Source organism: Triturus cristatus, chromosome 12 (assembly GCF_964204655.1).
Source record: "Triturus cristatus chromosome 12, aTriCri1.1, whole genome shotgun sequence".
In the NCBI taxonomy this organism is placed as follows: domain Eukaryota; kingdom Metazoa; phylum Chordata; class Amphibia; order Caudata; family Salamandridae; genus Triturus; species Triturus cristatus.
In genome coordinates this window covers 104,677,866-104,702,440 of record NC_140595.1, presented here as the reverse complement: position 1 = coordinate 104,702,440, position 24,575 = coordinate 104,677,866, and the positions used below count along the sequence as shown (strand labels likewise).

The following is a 24,575-nucleotide window of genomic DNA, read 5'->3' as shown; positions in this document are numbered from 1 at the left end:
AAATATTGTATATCATACATGCACGTAACGTTTATTAAATATTTAACGACCGGCATGTGGCACTTTAGAAAGCCTCTCCCTTCGAGGAGCGGTACGGTACAGTGTGGCCAACGGTCTCTTGCATATAGCGCACATAGCCCTAGCGCGCTTAGCAACACCATAGGTGAGCAGGCAGGCTGACTCACTTTAGGTTTTAAATGTCCGGTTTTAATATGTTATATGCAAATTTATCTCAATGCTTTTCATGCTGCAACGTCGACGTAATGATTGTAAGTAATTATGCAATAAAGAGTTACACAAAAAGAGGCAGCGAAATTCTTGTCAGGCAGCTGAGATTTTTAGCTTACATGTTTAAACCGCGCACTTTATCACATAGGTTACACCCCTTTGAGACTCACCATCCCCCCCGTTTTTTCAACCCACGAAGAGCTCCGAGTATAGGTAGGCAGACCTCCCCTCCCCGGAGGTGAGTGTGAAGAGGGTTCATTACTTGTCCCGTTCCCCGCGCCGAGCAGCGCTTCGCCACCTGCCCAGGTGCTGCACCTTTCATGGCGCTGCCTCTGTCACAAAGAGGGCAGGTGGGCTCAGTTAAGCAGGCCACCCGCGCAGCTGCAACCACCACCCCACCCCCTCTGGCGGTTAGAGAGGCAGCCAGTGTGAGTAACCGGGAGGGCGCGCATTCCATACCCTCGTAGTCTCTAACCTGTGTTTACCAATAATGCAATCTCTCTTTGTATAGCGAAACAGGGTAATCCCCGACCGCTGTGTGATATGTGTAATAATCCCAGTGTAGTAATCCATGCATGAGGTGAATTAGTAGTTCGGTTGTATTCAAGCCACGCGGACGAGTTAAACATCCTCCATTTCCTCACCTGCCCGTAAGCCCCTTCTGTTCGTCTGTCGCGGCTGGAAGTCATGGCGGCAGCGAGAGCAGTGTCGCGGCTGGAAGTCATGGCGGCAGCGAGAGCAGTGTCGTGGCTGGAAGTCATGGCGGCAGCGAGAGCAGGGGGGGAGGACACCATTAACACCGCCGCCTTTCTCCGAGCCGAAGCAGAAATGCCTCGGAGAAAGGCAGCGGCGTTTCCGGATTCGGGGGCGTGTTTTTCTGTTCTCTCCTCTTGCCATTGGCTGGAGGAGATAATTAGAAAAGTAGCAAAAAACACGCCCCCGAATCCGAAAAGGACGGGGCCTGTTCGGAGAGACAAAGCCTCTACTCCAATGGCTGGCCAGCATTTAAGAGGCCAGCCAATGGAGAAGAGGAGAGAAGAGGGGCGGGTTCAAGCCCCTCTTCTCCAAAACATTAAATCTCGGAGCGAGACTGCGCAAGCGCAGCCCTCGAGCCGATACCTAAAAAGGGAATAAAATCCCCCAAAAATCTTTGGGGGAGAATGTTATAGGGTGCGTTTAGTAAACATTGAATAGGGTAAATTATAAAAGACGTGTAGTACATCTTACATTTTTTAGAATATTATGAGTGTTGTGTAGTACAGATTGAAAAAATGCATTGTATCAGTGGTATGCACTGAATATTATACACAATTACAGGCGTTTTGTTGCAGAGATTAAATAATGTTATTTATTATAAGTGTGTAATACAGAGTGAATCGTTTAAGGTACAATAGGTTTGCTGTAGTATAGATTGATTGCCTTTCGTTGTTCTACATGTGGTGTGGTATGATTTACACAGTGTACATTATTACATAAATGCTATGTAATATGGATTGAATTGTGTAACCTATCGTTGGTGTTGTATAGGACGAACTCAAATGTTTAGTCTTACATCTGTTGGGCAGTTCCAATATAATAGTGCACAATGATATAGATGTGTGGTATAGAGTGAATAGTGCTAAGTGTTTATTTTGTGTAGTACACATTGTAGCGGGTAACACATGTTGTGCAGTACATGCTGAATAGTATACCATAGTAAAGGTGGTGTGTAGTATGGATTGCATAGTGTACAGTAGTATAGGTGTTGTGCAGTGCGGGTTGAAACGTGTAGGTCATGAGTATAGTTGTAAACTAAAGGCTAAATTGTGTAGTTATGAGACGTTGCATAGTTTGGATAGAACAGTGCAACTTATTATAGCTGTTGTTTAGAACAGACTGAATAGAGTGACGTGTTTCAAGGAGTGTAACGTGTTGTAGGTATTGTGTAATACAGGTGGGATAGTGAGGACAATTATACATTCGGTTGCTGTAATGCATTTTTGTTGTGCTATAAAGGGTTCCAAAGCCGTACAGATCCTAGTTAAGCCATTGCCTTAACTGTTTTTGTTTTTTTACTTTAGTAGCAAGCATTGGCAAAGCCAATGGGTCAAGCTTTTAGGACATTTTGGCTTTGCATTGTTGTTTGCCAATTCTGTGCAATATTGACAAACAGCAGTTTTGCCGATGATATGCAGCATTGGTCAAGATAAAAAAACAGAAAAGGATGCGTGACGATGCAGTCAGCGGCCATGTCATTTCAAAGGTGCACGTTTGCATGATGAAATATGTGTTCACACTTGTCATAATGCAAGCGTGAGCATGCCTCATTACGCATGCTATGCCAATGAAATTAAAGAGGTACTGTTTTTTTTACAAAATTTAAAGATCCAAGATAAAAAGGTAAATAAAATAAATACATTTCATTAGGTCAAAATCGCTTTTTGTACATAGGAAGGTCTGGCAGCAATTTACTGCCTGATCCTGTAAAATACAATAAAACATGCATTGGCCGCGCGCGCGAGACGCCATATGTGTTGGGGGAGGTGGAGAAGCGGGAGTTGTGTGCGCGCGCGGCCAAAGCTTGGAAAACAAGCATTGGCCGCCCGATGCGGGCGGAAAAAGTGAAAGCTCCAGATGGCGCCTCGGGCGCTCAAAGCTGCCAGCTGTGCACGTGCATGCTCGCGTGAACGCAAGCGCTAGGCCGTGTGGCAGCACTTTCAAAACCCGTACGCTAAATGTCTCGGCCAGACCAGCACATGCGCTGGATCAGGCGAGACCTAAAAAATTACACCGACCCTCGCCCAGCCCTGAAAACTACCATAATCCCCAGCCCTGAAAAGTACCCCAACCCTCCTCCCCAGTCCTGAAAATGACCCCTGACCCCCAGCCCCGAAAACGACCGACACCTCAGCCCTGAAAACGACCTGACCCCCCAACCCATGCAAACTACCCCCCCCCCCAAACCTGGCCCTGGCCCTACTTACCTCACCACATCCTCTCTTCCTGGTGTCTTCTTGCTTCTGCCGAGCAGCAGCCAGCAGTCAGACCACGCACTGCCTTAACCACGCATATGCGAGGTTAAAGCAAGCGTGGTAGCACTTGAGTAGTCCGAACATGCATGGCTCTGCTCGCGTTGTTCCGACTGTTTCCCATGTTTAGTGCATGTACCGTGCAGGCCACCTGCTCATATATGCAAAACATACACTTGGGATGTTAGCACAATGTGCCTTTCGGATGAGGTACTAAGGATTAGGTAACATGGGGCCATAGTATCAAGGAACGGCGATAACATTATCGCCGCTTTAGCGGCAGGAAACTGCCGCTAAAGCGGTGATAGCGGGCTTGATAATATGCCCTTGAGAATTCCCATAGAAGCCCATGTTCTGGTGTGAACCTGGGCTTCTATGGGAATTCACAAGGGCATATTTTCAAGCCCATTATCGCCGCTGTAGCGGCAGTTTCCTGCCACTAAAGTGGCGATAATGTTACCACTGTTCCTTGATAATATGGCCCATGGAGTCTTACTGTATGTTGGTGAGACACTCTCAGCCAGTGCCAAGTGACTCATTTTTAGTGGGTGATACATCCTTTTAGTGCAATGATGTTAGAATAGTAGCCCGGGAATCGGCTTGCTTGTTACCCCACTCGCTTGGCAGCCCAATACGTTCAGATACCTGGGAATCCAAGTCTATCATTCACCTGCAGATTTACTTGAGGGTAATTTGACGCGTGCTGTCCGCTCGCTGCTTGCCCAGATGACCTTCTGGAAGACCTTGACAATGCCGTTCGTAGGCAGAGTGGCTCTGCTCAAGATGGTCATACTCACCCCAACTTCTGTGCTATTTTTTCAACCTGCACTTATATATGCGTGCCTCTTTTTTCCATTCCTTTGAAAGAGGGCTCAGGAACTTCATCTGGAACACTTCCAGGTGTTGTGCAGAGCTCCATACGCTTTACAAACCTACAGACCGGGGGGATTTGGCTGTCCCCAACTTCGAGTAATATTACTTGGCGTCCCAACTTCTGTTGTGGCCCGGTGGCTCACCGCTTTGCAACTAGCAGACACTGCCACAATGTTGCCAGCCTGGAACTCGACCAGAATCTTCCAGTTGTTCTATCCCTGTTCCCACCTGCTACCTTCCAACCCAAAACTTCTGTTAGTGGCACATAGCTGCTTTAGACACAGCCTCTTTCTCACTGGGCAGACCACACCTTACCTGCCAGCTCCTCACCACCACAATGGAACTGACTGCTTGGACTGAGGCGGGAGTCCAGTCAGTAGGCAATCTCTATAGAGACGGGATGCTTCTGTCCTAGGAGCCGCTGGTAGAAGATGATAGTCTCCCTCCTGGTTAGATTCTCCTACACACGTCTCTAATGGGGCACTGGGACAAAGCTTGGGGGACATGACTCATGAGCCCCCTATCCGCCTAACCATGCAGTACCTGCATGTTATGGATCAGGGAAGGCACTTGGTGCGCTGGCTGGCAGAGTCTTTGCGCTCGCACACCGCGCCAACACTTGCATCCCTTCGCGAGCAGTGGGAAGTAGTTGACCTCGCTCGACCCTGCATGGACAGGGAATGGTCCACCCTGTTGAAGGGTCCTATTCACATACCCCACAAAGCACATTTCATTTGATTCAGCTATATAGTGTGCACAGGGCCTACCTCACTCCTGCCAACATAGATAGATATTTTCACTGCACAGATGGTCCCTTCCCCCGATGCGGATTGGTAAATGCACATGTCATACATATGCTTTGGGCTTGCCCTCACTTGCAGTGCTATTGGCGAGGAGTCATGAGCCCCCTGTGCATTGTACTGTTAGTGTTCTCTCTTACACATGGGAGGTGTGTGTGCTCGGACTGTATCGTAGGAGCAAAGAGCACAAAGCCGCCTTCCGCTTTCTAGACCTGGGTCTAATAGCAGCCAAAAGGCTGATCACACACAGATGGAAATCACCCAATCCCCCTCATCTCACAGCCTAGATGCAGGCCTTTACCAACTGGATGCAGGCAGAGAGTGTTGCCCTACATAGAGAGGATGCCATGGGGCTTTGCAAAAGCCCGATAGCTGTGATGTTGTCATGGCTGACCTACCCACTGACATACCTGAAGCTCCCCCTTCGCCAGATGCCCAGCTGCCCTGCCATGAAGAGACGTGAGGTTGGATGCACTGCCCCCTGTCGCTACTCCCATTGCCATGCCTACTGCAGAGGGCTCACCTCCCACCCGATCCCATCTCCAATGACGCGGTCTATGGTGACAGACACATGCACTTCAATCAGCAACTGGTTGGGAGGTGCTGTTTGTTGGGGGGGTTAAGTTGCGGATTTAGGGCTAGCATAATAGTTAATATTACATTTTTTTCATGCATTCCTATTGTCCCTGCTTGGGATCCTTATCTGTTTATCTCTGGCTTTGCGTATTAGTGCTTCTTGAACACAGTGCGTGCCCTCATTTGATGTCATTTCACAATTGCTTTGCTGTGCCCATTTTCATGGATCATATGTATGCCCTCTGCCTGTTTCCTTCCAACTGATTCTACAGGTACTAAGGGGCATACTATCAAGGAACGGCAATAACATTATCGCCGCTTTAGCGACAGGAAACTGCCGCTAAAGCGGCGATAATGGGCTTGATAATATGCCCTTGAGAAATCCAATAGAAGCCCATGTTCTGGTGTGAACCTGGGCTTCTATGGTAATTCTCTGCGGCATATTATCAAGCCCATTATCGCCGCTTTAGCCACAGTTTTCTGCCGCTAAAGCGGCGATACTTTTAACGCCGGCCTTGATAATATGCTCCTAAGCGTGACGCTTTCCGCCCCTGCCCTAAGTAGCTAAAATACAACCTGTCCTGACAATATTGTTCTTGCCAAGATATAATGTAAACTTGTTAACTGGCATCACTATTGTACAATGTGTGCATGACATTTCTGAGATTTTAAAACAAAATAGCAATAAACAGATTTAAACAAAAAAATGATGTTGGAATAGTGAGGGAAGATCATTAAATGAGACGTTTGCTAATGAAGAAGGCTGTGTCACCTCCACTCATGCAGTATACAGGCCACGCGCCACGCGTAGGACACTCCACTGTTCAAGGCCTCCCCAGCTTGGGACAAGGCAAGATGGGGCTTGGAATATTTAAGAGATCTGCACTCTCACACTCATATGTTTAAGCAATCATCTCTGTACGGAGAACACTACATAGCGTTGTTCATTTCCACATCTTTAAGTTCTCAGATCATATTCTCTATCAGAAAGCCCCGTCGAAGATGAAAGTAAATCCGATGATTTTTTGGAAGTTTCGCGCTTAGAAAAAGTTTGAAATTGAGATTTCGAACCGGAGCGGAAAAGTTGCATCCAAACCCAATGGCGGAAAAAAACAATCTAAGGATGGAGTCGATGCCCATGCGCACTATCGTCCAAGGGAGTAGTCATCTATCTCGTGACTACAAAGACTTGTTCCAAGACAACAACAAGGTGCAAGCATCCGAGCCCAACACCAGATGGCGATCTACACTGAATTCCTAAAACTTAGCATGAAAAACTGACCTTAAATCACAATTATTGATCCCTCTGTTTCCTTTATTTCTTCAGAGTGGCCCTTTCCTTACATTCCTCCCTCTACATTCCTCCTTTATCTGAGTATATCTTCTCTCAGTCACATACCTGTCTGCCTTAATCTCTGTTATTGTTTTTCTGCAAATTGCTCATACCTCACATCATAGATCACAACCTCTCCTTCTCTAAGGCCCTATCCCTACAACCTACCAATAGCCAAACTCCACCAGCACACCTATTCATCTCACCAACTATTTACGTTAACTCACATGCCAACCCAAATGAGCACACCTAACTCCTGTGAATTTAATCTACCAGAAAGAAACTGTAGTAAATGTATGGAATGTTCTTCCTTGAGAGCACATGACTAACCTTAATAAGAAACCCTAGACTGATCACTAACCTTGGGTTTGAAATTAGCTTAGCCCTCAGTGTAAAGCGCTTCAATGACTCATCAGGAGTAGTAAGCACTATATAAATGCAAATACTATAAAAAACAATACAATGCATTCAAGTTAAGCCACCCTGGGAGGGGGTCATCTACTATACTCAGATATACCCGTTTGCCTGCGAAGGATCGCTGCGCTGTGAAGGGAGATGTCATCACAGCACTAAAGGTTTTCTGAAAGGTGACCATCTTCAATCGTGATGGCCTCAATGAGATGGACGGCCACCACCATTGCGATTTGTGGCCACTTGGCGGATGGGCCACTAGGTCAAAGATATACAGGTGCAGAGCCAGTAGATGACTAGCTGGTTTAGATGGACCCTTCCTCGACTCTAAATAGAGCAGGAGAACTGCAAGTGTGGCGGGGCTTTGAGTCCACTCTTCCTAACTCTAACTTAAGTCCACTAAGTGGGCAGGTTATCAGGTCCTGTGGGCTGTAGCCAAGTAATTTGATCTATATTGCCATTAGCGTTATTTCCTGAAGATTTTTTACTAAAAACGTTTAGGAGCATATCAGCAAGGGATTTATCTCCTATCAGCAAGAGGATGCTAACATGCATATTCGCATGTTAGCACCGTTTTTCCCTACGCCGACCTTTGCATCTCTAATGAGATGCAAAGTGGGCGTTGCTCCCCAGAATAACAGGAGAAATGTCGCTAAGCGACATTTCTCCTATTATCAAGCCTCACCCTAACCTGCAGAGCGATAAGAAAACTAGCGCTAACCTCGGTTAGCGCTACTTTCCCTACACCTGCTTTTAAACTGACTTAGCCTATGGAAGGTGGATATCATGACTAAGTATGTGTAGCCCTATCAGCAACGTAGTGCCAAACGTTGTGCGATTCTCACTGGAATCACAGTGATAATTGCACATTTGGCAGCTAACGTGGCTGTTTTTATCGCTCTGGAGATAAGTGTCGCTGATAGCGCGCTATCTCCGCGATAAAAACAAGAGATAGCCGGCGATAATTATCCTAGCGCTAAGAGCGCTTAGCGATAATTATCGCCGGTTGTTGCTGATATGCCCCTTAGTGTTTTGTTATAGTAATGATGTAAACAGACTGAGTCTGGTTCCCCGGCTTTGAGGTTGGACACGCCAGACATTTAGGGAGACTGCTTCCCACACAAATGATACAAGAAGACACATTTGTAGAAAAGGAAATTGAGCTAATTTCATCCACAGCCTGTTGTGCTGCTATCCCAGCTCATCCCAAGGCACTTGTTTCACTGCAATTCATGGTTAATGGACCATTCGCGAGGCAAGGTGGTGTCACAGTAGTCTTCTCACAGTCAAGCCAATCCAAGTGTTTGTACAAGGTATTACGATGCACCAATAACCAATTGCAGACGTCACCAGACCGGTTTCAGCAGAACAAGCAATGTGTTGTGTGGATGGAAGTTTAATGATGTTATCTATTCCCTATGATTGTTTAAACCAATGGTCTCCAGCACTTAATGTAATAAGAGTTACTTAAGTTCAATGGAACTCATCACAAGCTACTAGTATTAGTGTTGTAATAGAGACCACTTCAGACAAGATGACATCAGTGGCCACCATATGTAGGATTACAAGTAGTGATCTACTCAGTTCTCCTGGCACGTTTGCCAGCAGTGATGCAAAAAAGGCTCATCCGTGTGGAATGCACTAACATGGGTAGTACCTAACAGCCATAGCTGCAATGCCCCTGGCACCAAATGAATGAAATTAGTAATAGGTGTCCAAGCACCACATGGTTTATTTTTCACATATCAGGTTAAAATATATCTGGGAAATTCAACAATTTCTTGAAAACATCAGATTGTAAGTTCTGAAAATGCACACATTTTCACTTCAAATACAGATTTTTTAAATTTTGGATACACATATGAATTTAGCCAAGTAAAAGCTTCTAATTTATTAGGCAGGCTGAACACAGGAGAGTTACTTCCATGTAACTGGAGAGCTACCAGTAGCTCACAAGCTACTCGTTGGAGAAGCCTGGTTTAGATCGAATGATTGGTCACAAGTCACACTGGATACTACACACTTTTATAGCACATGACGATGCTGGGACTTCATAAACATGCATGCTGTCTGTGATGCCGGGGGCTAATTCACACATGTTTCTCAGTTTTCCTGGTGCAACACGGGCAGTCATTTGGCAACTGCAACTCAGTGGTTGCCAGGGACAGTGTGGAAATGAGGCTGCTTGTGAGTAACACTACTACACATTACACATGTAGGTTACTTGGAGTAAAGAAAGACAATGATGGGGCACATCAACACATACATTCAATGTATGAAGGATCTTCCTATACATGGAGAAGTATCCTTGAGTATCCCTCTATTCTCTTCACATATCCTTTCTCTACATCTCCTCACTCCCTTCCCCGTCCCAAAACTGTGCCAAAATGAAGGCACAATAGAACATACACACGTCTTTTCAAGTGTTCCTATATGTGTCTTAATCACACAGAGGATGGAGTTGGTGTGCAAGATGGCAAGATGTGAGTTGCAATATATTACATTGCAACTGGCCATACACATTTCCCAGAACCCTGCACTCTGCAAAATCTTGCTCTCTGATGTGTGCCAGGGAATTTGATCAATGGCGGGAATATGCACAAGGAACTCTGACTTCATATTTCACTTGCGTCACAATCGTATTGGTGTACCACACTGAGCACATAGGCCCTCATTTACAGGATTCTGGCGTAGGGCATCGCAGAAAGTCGCTTGCTGCACTGCCCTATGCCAAAGTGAAAGGGCAGGAATGCACTGTATTTATGCAATGTGGTGCAGTCCTGTCCTTTCTCCATGCACTGGCGCCATTTCGGCAGCCTGGTGTCAATGTAGGCACCCTTGCACCATAGTGCTGGATGCCTCCATTTCATGCAGGCGTGTTTTTGTGCAGGGAGGGGCACCTTCCTGCACCGAAACAATCCTAGGAGGCGTTTTCCTTTTTCTACGTGTATTGCAGAATATAGCACACATAGAAAGAGGAAAAAATGAGGAGAAATAAATATATTTTTCCTCGTTATGTCTCACATCGGGAGGCGTAAGGATTTGGTGTTTACATGACTTTGAAATCAGTTTGTCATGGGTGCATGAAACAACTGTTTCTGTGTTGTCTATTCAATTGAAACAGCTTTTAGGGCATGGATGGTACTGGATTAAACTACAAAATGTGTTGTTTTGTGGTATTTCATTTTTTTTCCTGCAAATAGTGTAAAGGTGGAGTAATGCCTTTGGAGGGTGTGTGTTGTTGTAAACATTATTAGCCCTGTTAATTTTCATTTTTGGCATTTCTGAATTAATGCTGTGTTCTCTGTTTTACTATGTCTCCTTTGTCTGGCCATTGTGTGTGTGTGTGTGCTTGCCATAGGCCACCATATGCCTTTGTTCCACATGCAATGTGGCCAGGGAACGTTTTGTATAGTCAGTGCCCATAGGCTTGCATGTGTTCTTTGTTTTCCAGGCCCCCTTCCTCTTGTTGTGACTATGTGGCTGGCAGCCATTTTGCGTAGCCAGATAGTATGCTTTCATCATGGGCATGCATGCCTTCTTTGTTGTGTCTGTGCCTTCTTGCTGGTTGTTTTTGTTGTGACCATGTTGTCAGTAGCCATTTTGTGTTATCAGCGAGTGTGCTTTCCCCATAAACCTGCATGTCTTCTCTTTGTTCCCAATGCCTTCCTGCTCAGTGTCGTTGTTGTTGATGACTATGTGACACTGGCTGGCAATCATTATTATGTGCATCCAGCTACTGTGGCCCTTTGCCATAGGCTTGCATGGATGGCTGAGCAATGAGATAGCAGTTTAATGAATAATTATTATATCTTTGAGGATAACTGCACATACTCATAATGTTTTACATTTTCATTTTTTTGATTTTTTAAGTTAATTGGTAAATGTATTTTTTATTTCAATTTTCAACTATTTTTACTTTTTTAAATATTTTTTGGTAATTTTGTGCATTTTTGTGCGTTTTTTTCATATCATTTTTACTACATCTGGCATCAATGACTCAACCCCATGTCTACTATAAATGCCCAACAGCATTCATTGTCTAAGGATTATTCCATTGTTATTTGTCAGCTGCACCTCCATGAGTGCCACATTCCAAGTGCTGTCACCTAACGCACATAAAAGCAAACAGTTACATCTGTATGTTGTTGTTGCTCTTTCTTATCCTTCCTGAGTGTACAATCCGTCACCATGAAGGTTTATGTTGGTGTGGTTTTCCGTTTTTACGAAAGGATACACTGTATTGTTAATTATTTACAATAAGAGACCAGTGACCACACTAAATGACAGTGCATTTGTTTGTACTACTAATTGAACTGTAACAATGCCACGTTACGTGATGTTCTTCTTGTTAGTTTTCTTTTAGGTGCACAAAGATGAGACAACATCACCCACAGTACTGCCAGACAAGAGGACTGGGTATGACGTGACGCGTGACCCATACATCACACAGACATCTCTTCAACTTGTGTGAAGCTAAGTAACACAAACACAAATCTAGTCTGCACAAAAAATGACTCAATTTTTCTTTTGTTGTTGCAACAACAAAATTGTACTGCAGGTCATTCTATTGCACTTGAGCCAGGACACAGTTGGTACGCAGTTGAACACCTTACTCAGAGATGCAACAGTGTGCAGTGAAGTAGTCCCCCCCACACCTATTTCCCTCAAGGGCATTGGATAAAGAGAACGCAAACAAATGTGTGCCTGGCTCCAACCCTGGGTCACATGACTTTCTATACTTATTCCTTTTTTAATTTATTACCCTAGCCGGACTGCCCCACATTATTTGATTTTCCACTGACAATGTCTGCTTAGTGAACAATGGATCAGCATTCTGCAATGTACCACGATCATGGTGATCACGTCTGAAGAACAGGTAAATGTCATGCATTTCATGCCGAGTGTTGTTGTGAACATGTGATGTGTGTTGACATGATTCATGTGGTGGCAGGCAGTGTGAGACGGGGTGTTTATTTATCTGGAACTATTAGGCTTAAATGTGTTTGTGATGATTTACAATGTTAGTGGCCTACCGACGACTGATCATTTTTCCCCTAAAGGTGAATTATTTTTCCTTACCCTTTGAGAGATAGCGAGATGTCTTCATCGGGTCCACTCCACACTGCTCTGTTTGAATGTTTTCTGCTTTTACTCCTCGAAGAGTCAGACCCGACCAGTCCCTTTAGAATAGATAACACAATCAAAAATTCAGTCTGCACAAAAAATGACTACATTTTTCTTTTGTTGTGCACCAACAAAATTGTACTGCAGGTCGATCTATTGCATTTGAGTCAGGACACAGTTGGTACCGAGTTGAACCCCTTACTGGGAGTCAGGAGGATTAGAGATGATGGAATGACTCTGGGCATGGGTGTGACTAATTCGAGAAATGCACCAGAAGAAATATGTTTTCAACTTCACCGAAACCAACCGATTTGGTGATGACTTTGAAGTGGCCTAAAGTTAAACAACAGACCTACACAACGCTATGTGGTGGTGGTGAGTGGTGACAGCGGTGCGTTGATTTTACTTGATTGGGCGAATGGAATGTTACTGGGTGCGTGTGTGCTCAGTGCTGTCTGGCTCAAATTTGAAGCTAAGTGGTGGTTGGGTGGGGGCCTGTTGGTGCAGGTAACTGGAGACAGACATTTAGTCAAGAATGATAATCACATTATGCACTTGCTGTTAGGCTACATATTATTGCTATGATTCATGATGAATTGATGATCATGACAGTTGCGAATTTATTAGGCCGATACTGATAGTTACATGCAGCCACTTTTTGTGTGATTTTTGGTTGTTGTATAATTGCCCTCACCTAATTGTTCACACACCAGGCATAAAATAAATGAGTGCAAAAAGGACTATTCTTCTCTTCTCTTTTGTGCTGCCTCTAAGTCTTCTCAGTGCACACTTATGCAGCTTCACTTCTTTCTCCTTGATTCTTCAATATTATTTTTGTTTTCCAATCTACAGGCCCTCTTACACTGCGCCATACTGAAAATCCAACATAACACACTCACGCTTACCTTACCGAACCTCATCCGGCAGGCACCCAAGATTGACAGACAGTCCAAGAGGAATGCAGATGCAACTCCCAATTTGGCAATACAGTATCATTTTTCTTTTAGTAATCATTAGAACCGCGTGTGCTGTTTACTTGACTCCTACAGATAATTTAATTTGTAATATATTTGCTATCTTTCAAAGCATATTACCACATAATATTTAGATATATAATGTAACTTGGGTCTCTCTGGGGGCAGAGGGACAATTTGAGTTGTTTTACCTGTACTGATCATCATTCCTTTGTTTCCTCCCTTAACAGATTTATGATGGTTGGCCGCTCATTGCCGAGATGAATGTTGTGCTTGTGTAGTGTTTGTCTTTGCAAACCTTTCCCCAAATCCCCCTTCCTATCCATTCATCAAACCCCGAACCCTCTTCTGCGTGCTGTGGGTTTTGTTGAGGTGTGACTTAGTGATTTACACCATTAATTGATCACACACTTGGTGGGGCGGATATGGTGAAAGCAGCACCAACTCAGTGCAGGGCGAGGAGCTTCAGTTCTAAGTATAGCCCAAACGGGCAATATTATATTGGCAACTCATGCACAGTGTTCAATATTTTTTCAGAGGAACATCATTGCCAGCATCATTATTCAGGCACTGTATTGCATCAAGCATTGCACTTGTACACTCCGTGCCTCGAGTCAACTTCATTATGTTACTTTTACTAGCTTACCATTGTTCTGATTAATTCAATTTAGCACTGCTTATCATATTTTCTCTATTGTCTCTCATCTTGTGTACTAGTAGTCTAATCTCTGGTGACTGTCTTATTTTTTTAGAGCTTGCATCTAATAACAGCATTAACTCGTTTTTTTTCTCCCAATTTGTTTAGTGACCTGTGATGAATAGTCCGTATCCCACAGTTTGAGTTTGCCTTGGAGGGAGTGGGACCTTGCTTCTGATGCCTTCACTGTTAGTGTACTAGCATGCTGCTACTACTACCACCACCATGGCACCTTTGCAAACCATGAAGCCCGCGCTTCATCTAACCCGTTCCGTGCTCATGACGGAACCACTCCGTCATGAGCCACGGGTGCGCTGTGCTCATGACGGAGTGGTTCCGTCATGCTGCGGCCGTTGGCGGCCGCTCCGCCCACGCGGCGCTAATTCCCCGCCTGTGCGGGCGATTAGCGCAGTGGGCGGAGTCGTGACGGAACCACTCCGTCATGAGCACAGCTCACCCGTGACTCGTGACGGAGTGGTTCCGTCACGAGCACAGCGCCACCGCAACTGCCCCCAAACCCCCCCAGCGCCGCGGCGGAATTCCTGCAGCGGCGAAGGGGTTAATCAGGTAAGAGCACTGTGGTTGATTCATTGTTGAACTGCAATCATTGTATATACAATGGAAATTCACACACCCACCCCCTCCAAGTCCTTAGGGGTTAATATAGTTGCCAACTGCATAGACTAGGAGAAGAGTATTAGGACACGGAAGGGTACCGTATAACTATTTTGCTGTTACATTATCAGCAGATTTAAATGAAAATGGCTGGGGCAAAATCAGCAGAGCAAAGTAACCCCCCCAAACAAGATTTAAATAATAATGTAAAACTGTAAAAAATGTATTTCCTTAAAAAATATACACTAGTAAACCCACAACTGGCCCAGCCCTCTCCCTACCCCCGACTAATGTCCCAAGTAGTGCCTAAGTCCAAAAACGAAATTGTCCATAGTTAAAATCCCCGAAATACCCCAACTCCCACATTCCCACTCTCTCCCCACAACAAGTCCCACCCACCAAAAAAAGGATTTAAAAAAGGGCAAAAGAGGGCAATAATAGCAGGCTAGGAGCTTCTTAATGTGCCTCTCCATTGTCTCCAATCATTCCTTCTGCCTGGCTTCCAGTCTGGCCAGCCCATGGATAATGTTGCACTGAAATATGTGGAAATAGGGGGCAGCAGCAGAGGTGGAATGGCGGGGGTGGCTGCCTTTGGAAAGCGGCGACAGTGTACTAGAGGCAATGGGGCCTGGCTGGGGCCAGGGCAGCTGCTGCTAATGCCTCCTCCCCGTTCCCCTCCCCCTCCCCCTCCTCCTCCCTCTTCTCCAAGGCCACCAGCCACTGGTACTCGGCCCTGATGGCCTCCAGTTTCCTCTGCTGGGTCCAGGCTGCTATCTCCTGCCTGTTAGGTGTCATATCAGCAGGAGTAGATATATCATGAAGAAAAAAAGACAAATTGTAAACAATGCTCTTAGCAAAAGATATAAAATGATATAGTGGCACAGTAGCAGTACATTTGCTGGTATCCTTGGGCCATTCAATTTTGATGTGATTAGAGTATCAGGCATTATGCACTATGGAGTATACAAGTATTCTTCTCTCTCTTGTTGAGCTACATTAATGTAGGCATGCTTGCTCAGCTAGCGCCCTAGACATACTTGTGTTGTGTTACTTTGCTTCTGTCTGCAGGTGGGGCAGCTGTACTAGACAATTATCTTATTGCTATCATGGCCACATTCTGTTAAAAGCCTCAATTTCAGCCTGACTACAAGGCAGATGAATAGTTACTATGAATGATATATGTCACATGAGGTACTATATAATATCAATTATGAAACAGACATCCTCCTGTCTGCCCGTGGGAAAACCAATGCACTACAGTACAGGGAAAGGATTAAGGAACAGGATATTGTGTTTGTTACGTTCATCACAGACTATTCCATCCTCAAAATGCCAAGGCACTTGAAGGATAAAAATCATTTGTTCTGTTTATTCACACCATGTAAAGTTAGCACAATGTATCTATGACAGTATTCTAATCGCATAAACACCTATTGATAGGTTCTAGAAGAAGCATATTTCTTTCGTTTCTCACTGCATGACAAATGGTCCGAAAACCATACTGTAGCCATCTTGGTCTGTGATAGACCACGTTTCAGATCACGTGGTTTCCTTTGCCTGCCATCTTCATGATTTAGTTCGTACCAGCCCCGAGACAGGCTAGTTGTATTTATGGCCGAGGCCCAAGGTCACATCTGCTGTAGGGAGTATCAAGCAAATTCCTTCAGGCCCTGGGACGAAAAGGGAGTCACCCTGCCGACCTCCTCTGTATAGATAGCAACCCTTGTGTAAGGCTGAAACTTAACACTGTATGAGCTCATCCAGGAGCCCATGGACTAACTGGTATTTTTCCACTTGTATGGCTTTGTATGCTGAATCTGTTATGTATATAAGTGTGGTTTTGTCAAGGAGCCAGCAGTCTTCCTCGGCGCACCTGATGGGTGAGGATCGACGAGGCTCCTCTATGTAGAGTTTTGCTTTGGCCAATAAAACGTTTGAACCTTCTCCGTTGCCAACTGACTGTTATTTGGAAAGGCTATTGCGGACCATCGGTAAGTGTGGCCCTTGGGATTTTTGTTAAGTACATCAGTTGGCGATTCTGGTGGGACCCCGTGAAAGGGTCTTTCCTCCCCCGTATTCGGGTGGTCGGATTGGGGGCGCCCTGGTCGGGCGGGTGGAGAGGAGGGCACTCCTGATCAGGGTGTCCTCTGCTGCTAGTAGCCCTTTACCGGGGTCCTACGGGCTTAACCCAGGAGCTGACCGTGCTGGTCTCAAGAAGTGGGCAGCGGAGAACGAACGTCCGTACCTGGGTGCACCAGGTGAGTAATTTGTTTGTTTGACGCACGCTTTGAGCGGTGCATTTGGAAACAGTTAACTGTATTTTGATTTGGGGGTCATGAGTACCCTAGGAGAATTATGGAGGTCTTGCAGGGTGGTCCGGTAGGGACTGACTGTAGAGACTCCACGGATCTTTTGTGATTTAGAGACACCGATCAGATGCCTAGTTGTTACCTGCGTGTAACACACGGCCGGATTGTATTCAGAAAAGCCTGTGGCTGTAATTGGGTAGCCATGAGACATAGCTGAGGTGAGGCTCGCACCACATCAGAACGGTCTCAGTGGTGAACCAAGGAGGTCATGGGATGGTCTGTAGTCCAGTCCGTGGTCGCACCTGTCTGACTGCCTCTTGCCAGTCTTTTGGAAGACTGCTCGTTGTGATTCTGTCTGTCCGGTATTTTGAATAATTCTCCACGAACGGGAGTCGACGGGCTCGGTTCGTTTGTTTGGATGCATCAAGTTTGAATAAGTAGGTTGAGGTTGAACTGCAGAGAACGTTATATAGGAACAATCAGTATGTGTTATATGTGATGCAAGAATTTGTTTGTATGATGTTGGTGTTTGTCTGCTAACTAACATGCCGTGCTTCAGTAAATTGAATTGTTTTGGTTGCTGTTGTCGGACTAGTGGCTCTCGTCTGGCTGAAAGCCAGCCTGCCCCACCGGAAGGCAGTCCTAGTCATTATATGTACATAAAACACGGAATAGCTCCTCTATTGTTCAATACTTTGTGGCATAAGTATACCAGAGGTAATGAAGAATTGCAATGGCCTTGATGAAAAGAAAATTGCCTTCTTACAGGATCAGTTATTTTCTAGACTCAGTAGGCAGTCTATGTTTGAAGCGTTAAACACCTGGCAGAAGGAATCGAAACGAAGGCGAATGAGGGAAGAGAAACTAGCTAGAGTCAAAGCAGGGCAGACCATTACCCAGAAGGCTGTTGCCTACGACAGAGCCCGCACGGAAGAAGGGATCGAATGTGTGAATCGTGAGTTTAGATTACAGGCCGATAAAAGTTATGTGGCTCGGCCTGACGCTGAAGATGAAATAGGAGATCTATTGGACATGCGTCCACCACCCCCGTATGTGCCGCAACGGTTATATCCGGAAGCACCAGTTGCCCCGGTATCAGCCGTTGCGGGGTCAGCTGCTCCTGCGCAAGTTTCAGCTGTGTCAATAGTAGCTCCCACTGTGTCAGCACCTCCAGCCCCTCCCCTCCTTGCGCCTCAAACCAATTTGTCCCGGTTGTCCTCGTCTGGTTCAGAGATTATGACTTTATTGCCCACTTTATTGTCATCTGCGGCAGCTGAAACTCCTCAGCTGTCACCCGGGTCAACCCATTTTCCTCATGTGTTGACCTCTTCCTCAGCGAGTGCGACTCCTTTACCAGCCGTTTCCACTCCGGTACATCCACCCGGATTTCTTGATGGTAAGAAGCTGTTTACCCGGTCAGCATTGGGATCAGAGGAAAGAGAAACTATTGCACAGCAAGCGTCACAATGGATGCGACAGCCTATTTATACTTTGTCTGACATATGGAGCACTATGAAAGACTACGAGCCCGTGATGCAACAGCATGCGTTAGACCATATGGCTGCACGCCTGATATCATTATGGGAACAGGTTCATGAAGGGGGGAAGGCTACAGAAATATTGGATCAATGGTTAGTTATAGAACTCGACTTCACTCTGCTGTTCCTACGGGCTCCACACATTTCCCAATGCGTGAAGTCCACCCTATTTATCATCCAGAAATTACTGAAATAGTAGATGCAACGGGGGTGGTTGTAATGCTCGGTTTCAGGAACAGTGGGTGTACACCCAGTGGAAATGCAGTGAAGTGCTGTCATTAAAGGCTCATTTGTCCGATCCTAGGAAAAATCCCACAGCATATTATAAAGAACTTACTGAAGCCGCCTCATCAGCGGTAATGACGTTGGCCGATATAGAGTTATTCTTTGCTTTATTGGTACCAGTAGATATATGGCGTCAGGTACATGACCAAGATCATGTGACTGAATTTGGGGGAACATGGGATCAATTGAAAGATTGGGATAGAGATCGAAAACCAGGAGATAAGCCCAGGGCTGAAATATTAACGTTACCTGACAAAATAATTACATACATGCATTCGTTAATCCCTCCTAGAAAAGTTGATTGGGATAAATTGACAGCGTGCCGACAAAAGAAAGATGAGAGTGTGTCGGACTTTTTCACTAGATTTGAAGGTGTTTTCATTGACTTCAGCGGACAAGACTTATCCAAGGAGGGCGGCATACGTTTGTTTATCAATAGGTTTGTAACTAATTTACTGCCTGAAATTTCGGCCCGGCTCCAGGCAGCAGAAAGTACTTGGACGACGTCTACTTCTTCGATTATATTAAGCATGGCTCAATACTATGAGCACTGAGAGAATGAAAGTCAGGACAAAACGGAAAATAAAGCAAAGGATTTAAAAACGCGGGTCCTGTTACAGCAGGTTGAGAGAGGCCGTGGAAGGGGTCGGGGAGTGCCCACTTCTGCCTCACGAGGGGCGGGCCAAGTACAGGGTGGAAGAAGAACTGATTTAGGAATAAACCAATGCGCATTCTGTAAACAGGAAGGACATTGGCGTTCTCAGTGTCCGTTGTTATATGCGCAACACGGTACTATGCGGGGCCAAGGGAGAGGACGCGGAGGTGGTAATCGAGGTGGACATACAAGGTAGGAAGAGTCTGGACAAGTTGGGAATAGTCAAAACTATTTTGATCATGGTCAGGGAAAGCAGTACTTCAACGAAGAATGTGTCAGCGATGCATCGGCAGGCTATCCTCATGCATAGGATAGCCGAAGGCAGAGTGGGGGACGTGTGTCAATTCCTATAGATCAAAACGGACCTTATGTTAATGCACATTTAATGGGTGCATCGGGTAAGTTTCTAGTTGACACGGGAGCTATGAACAGTTCTGTTTCGCATGCCCTAGTCCCTGGGGCTGCTCTGTCTGGCCAGAATAATGTGTCCGTAGGTTTCTCAGGAACTCCGGTGGTGAGCCCCATTTCCCAACCTCTTTCGTTCACTTTGGGCCCTATTTCTATTGATTCACCATTTCTTTTAACGTCGCAATGTGGAGAGAATTTATTAGGCATAGACTTATTGAAAAGGTTACATGCTCGTATATATTGTTCCCCAGATGGTGTCTATTTGACTATTAAAACCCCTTTTACCCCTTCGGAGCAGTACTTCTCCAAAACGGATACCTTACCCCCTGAATTTGCGAAGATTCCGCAAACACTTTGGGCTACTGGAGACACTGATGTGGGTTTGTTGAGAATACCCCCTATTTCAATTACCTTGAAGCAAAATTCTCGTCTACCGAAAATACCGCAATATACAATTGCCCCTGCAGGTGAACGAGCCTTGTTGTCCATTATTCAGGATCTGATCCGCTCTGGGGTGGTGGAGGAGACAGCCTCCAATGTGTGTAATAGTCCCATCCTTCCTATTCTTAAAAGGGCTCCCGTAGATTGCAATCCTGATTATGTAGATACATATCGTTTTGTGATTGATTTGCGAGAAATTAACAAGATTGTGGTGCCTCAGTATCCCGTGGTGCCTGATATAACCACCATATTAACTAGGATTCCTCCGACAGCTCAATATTTCTCTGTGATTGATCTGAAAAATGCTTTCTTCAGCATTCCCATTCATCCTGATAGCCGATATCTTTTTGGATTCTCATTAGCTGGTCGCAGCTTCTGATTTTGTCGCGCTCCCCAGGGCTATACAGAGAGCCCTAGTATTTATAGTCAAGCGCTCAAAGCCCTATTGGATACTCTAATTTTGCCTGATGGTAGCGTACTGCTACAATACGTAGATGATCTATTGGTGGCTTCGGATACTGAACAGGGTTGCCGGGATGCTACAGTTCAATTGCTGCAGCATTTGGCCAACCATGGTAATAAGGTATCCTTGTCTAAATTTCAATATTGTCGACCGGAGGTGACTTATTTAGGTCATCTCCTGTCGAAGGAGGGTAGGCGTCTAACTCCTGATCGTATAACAGCTATATCTAACATGTCTGTTCCTTGCACGCAACGTGATGTCCGCGCTTTTCTTGGCATAACCTCTTATTGTCGCCAGTGGATTCCTAACTTTTCCCTTCTGACTAAACCCCTACTATATCTGACAACTAAGGATGTGCATGAACCTTTACCTTGGACTGTTGAATGTCAGGGTGCTTTAGTCTCTCTGAAATCTGCTCTTTGTTCTGCTCCTGTGCTTGGCACTCCTGACTACCGGAAGCCTTTTACACTCTATGTGCATGAGGTGGACGGTTGCTCGCTGTCTGTGTTAACACAGGGTTTTGGTGGTAAGCAAAAACCTTGTGCATATTTTTCGGCGGTATTGGACAATGTCGCCAGAGCACTTCCCAGACACAGCACCTAACTAGTGCGCGTCTTACAGGGTATGAATTGACCCTGTTTGCACCCCACGTCACTATCAAAAGATGTGCTACTCTGAATCCTGCCACGTTACTACCCCTCCCTTCGGAAGAGCAAAATCAGGACATACATGACTGTATATTTCGGACAGAGGAAGAAACGAAGGGACGGATAGACCTGACAGACACTCCCTTATCTGACCCACAAGGGGAGTTATATGTCGATGGCTCATGTTTTAAGTTACCGAATGGCACTACCACATCCGCCTATGCGATCACCACTCTCCAGACTGTAGTCGAAACAGCTAAAGTGTCTTATCAATCTGCCCAGGCTGCCGAATTAGTAGCCTTGCTTCGAGCTTGTGAGTTAAGTGAAGGTTTGAGAGTAAATGACTATACCGATAGCCAATACGCTTTCGGCGTAGCACATAGCTTTGGGAGGTTATGGGCAGAAAGAGGTTTCCTTACTTCACATGGTCAGAAAATAAGGAATGGCCCGTTGGTTCTGAGACTGTTGACTGCTCTGACTTTACCAAAAGAAATTGCTGTTGTTAAATGTAGCGCTCATAAAGCTGTAGTTGATGCTGTAGGCAAAGGAAATTCATTTGCTGACAGAATCGCTAAAGAAACTGCCCAATCAAACACCACCTCTATGTTTGTAACCAGTTCATCGAGAGGAATGGTAGAAACAGAAATATTCAATAACACTATGGATAGTGTTAGAGAAATACAGCAAAAAGCGATCCCTGAAGAGCTAGTACATTGGCAAGAGCAGATAGGGAAACTAGATGAAAATGGATGTTGGGTTGACCTGTCAGACAAATGCAGGTGGTTACTGCCAAATGCATTTGTGAATGTAATAGTATCCATGGCACATGGCCCTGCGCATATAGGTGTTAAAGGTATTTGTGCAGTACTAGATCCTGTGTGGTATAACACCAATATCAGTAAGACTGCAACACATTTGGTCCAGAACTGTATGATATGTTTACAGCATAATCCAGGAGGTAGTGTCCCTGTTCTGAAAGGTAATTTTGCACCTCCTACCTTACCTTTTGAGGTGTTACAAATGGACTTCATTCAATTAGAACGGGTAAATAATCTCAAGTATGTTCTAGTAGTGGTTTGTGCGTTCAGTAAATGGGTGGAAGCATACCCCACCAAGGAGAATACCGCTCTAGCCACAGCCAAAGCTTTAGTAAAGGATTTTTTTCTTTGGTATGGTCTACCACATGTGATCTGGAGCATTTTAATGCCGACCTTATTAAACATATTTGTAAAGGCTTATCCATTAATCAGAAATGTCACGCTGCTCGCCACCCCCAATCAGCGGGGTTGGTAGAAAAGTATAATGGGATTATCAAACTGAAATTGGCAAAATTGCAAGAGACCACCGGGTTGAAATGGCCTGATCTCTTACCGTTAGCTTTGTTGTCTGTAAGAACAACTCCTCATTCCCGTTCTAGAATATCACCGTATGAGTTGATATTCGGTAGGCCTGCTAATGTTTGGGGTGTACCGAGACCGAAATCCTTTAGAGATATTGAGTACCCCATGTTGACAGATTATCTTTAGGCATTAACTAAAGATCTTCGTTCCATTCACCAACAGATATCGGCGGTATTGCAGCCTCTGCCGGAGGGTCCTGGACATCTTCTTGAACCTGGACAGTGGGTCCTGATCCGGAACTATCAGCGAAAATCGAGTCTGGATCCTCGATGGACCAAACCCCATCAGATACTCCTTTCCACAAGAACGGCTGTTACGGTTGAAGGGAAGCGGCATTGGATTCACGTGTCACACCTAAAAAGAGTTCCTCTCCCATTGCCGGATGACCAGCGGGATCAGAGTGAAGGGTTAGTGCATGAAGGTGAACAGCCCACTGAGGATTTGCCTTCCTCTGAAGCCCGAGGAGAAGTGAACGGGCGAGAGGAGGGTGCCGTGAGTTCCGAAACGCCTGCAGCACCTGGCTCAACCACCAGTTCTGCTCCCGGAAATACTGCATCTGATCAGAAAGAGCACACATCCAGTATTTTGTCTGATCCTACTGTGCCTACTCTTTTCCCTGATCCCAGAACCCCTGGTCATGTTCGCTATAACCTGCAGCCCCGACAAAAGAACACTGGATTGAACTAGCTGAGAGCTCGGAACTTTCAGTAAAGCTCTGTTAAGAAACAAAATAGAGACATTGATCGGTTAGTGGGGCCCAGGTGGAGTCCTTCAGTAAGAGTTGTGTCAAGTACAACTCCAACGCGAGAGGTTTTTGTATTTTTTTTTCTTTTTATGAACAATAGGGGTCTGCCTGTGAGGCTCTAAAACAGACACAGGAAAGAAGCACCCTCTGGCAGGTTGGACTGCAAGTAGACTTATTCCCCTTAGATTATATTTGAACTTTTAGCAAGAATGTATCCTTTTGCTCGCTTTGTTCCCGAAGAGGAGCGACCTATAGCACCACGTCCTTTGCACCCATATATGCCTATCTTTTTTACTTGGAGTTTGCGTATCAAGATAGTGTTCATAACTATAATAGCTATATCACTAGTGACATGTTTAGGTGTGTTCATTTATTTAGAATGTCGTCACCCTGTGCACACCCTTATAACCTCTACTCCTGTTCCTGAAGAGCATCATTTCCAGACTTACGCCCCGCATAAGGAAAGACATCGTCAGACATATGTAAAGAATGCTTTTATCGAAATGTTGCACCAGACCCATAGCTCGACTAATGCTACAAATTGCTGGGTCTGTGGCCTCCTCCCCTCGGTTATGCACTAGCATGACCTTTTTATTTCAATGCCCTTGTCATATCTAGGCAGTTGCGAAGCCTGGTTTAAGTTACTGTCAATGATATATACGCACTATACTGTTGATGAGCACAGATTTTCCGAAAAGGATTATGAAATGATTTTAGCATATATAGAAGTACACCAGGGATTCACTCCGAATAAAAATGGTACAGATGGTACTCTAAACCCAACTGCTTGCATGAATGAGTATACTGAATATGCAAATGACACTTGGTTAAGGGATGAAGTGTTGGATTTTATGTCTTTCAATTTCACTGAGTATTTTAAATATTTTCAGGAACGAAATGTATCAGATGATAAGGTCACTCCGGTCCCTGTATTGAATGCGTCATCTTCCTTCTGTATACATGGCACTGGTCACCTATCAGTTGGGTTTAGTAAATGCAATTATACGTACAGATTACGAACATTCAGCAGCCCACCAATGCT

At 45.2% G+C, this 24,575-nt stretch overlaps 1 long non-coding RNA gene across 1 annotated transcript in view; it reads left to right on the top strand.

Annotated features, from left to right (window-relative positions):
- The window catches only part of LOC146772755 (uncharacterized), a 92,962-nt gene extending 68,558 nt beyond the window's left edge, over window positions 1-24,404 (top strand). The window contains exon 3 of the long non-coding RNA XR_014971901.1: window positions 22,951-24,404. This is a non-coding gene — a long non-coding RNA (uncharacterized LOC146772755). The remainder of the gene's footprint in view (window positions 1-22,950) is intronic.
- The last annotated feature ends 171 nt before the right edge of the window (window positions 24,405-24,575 follow it).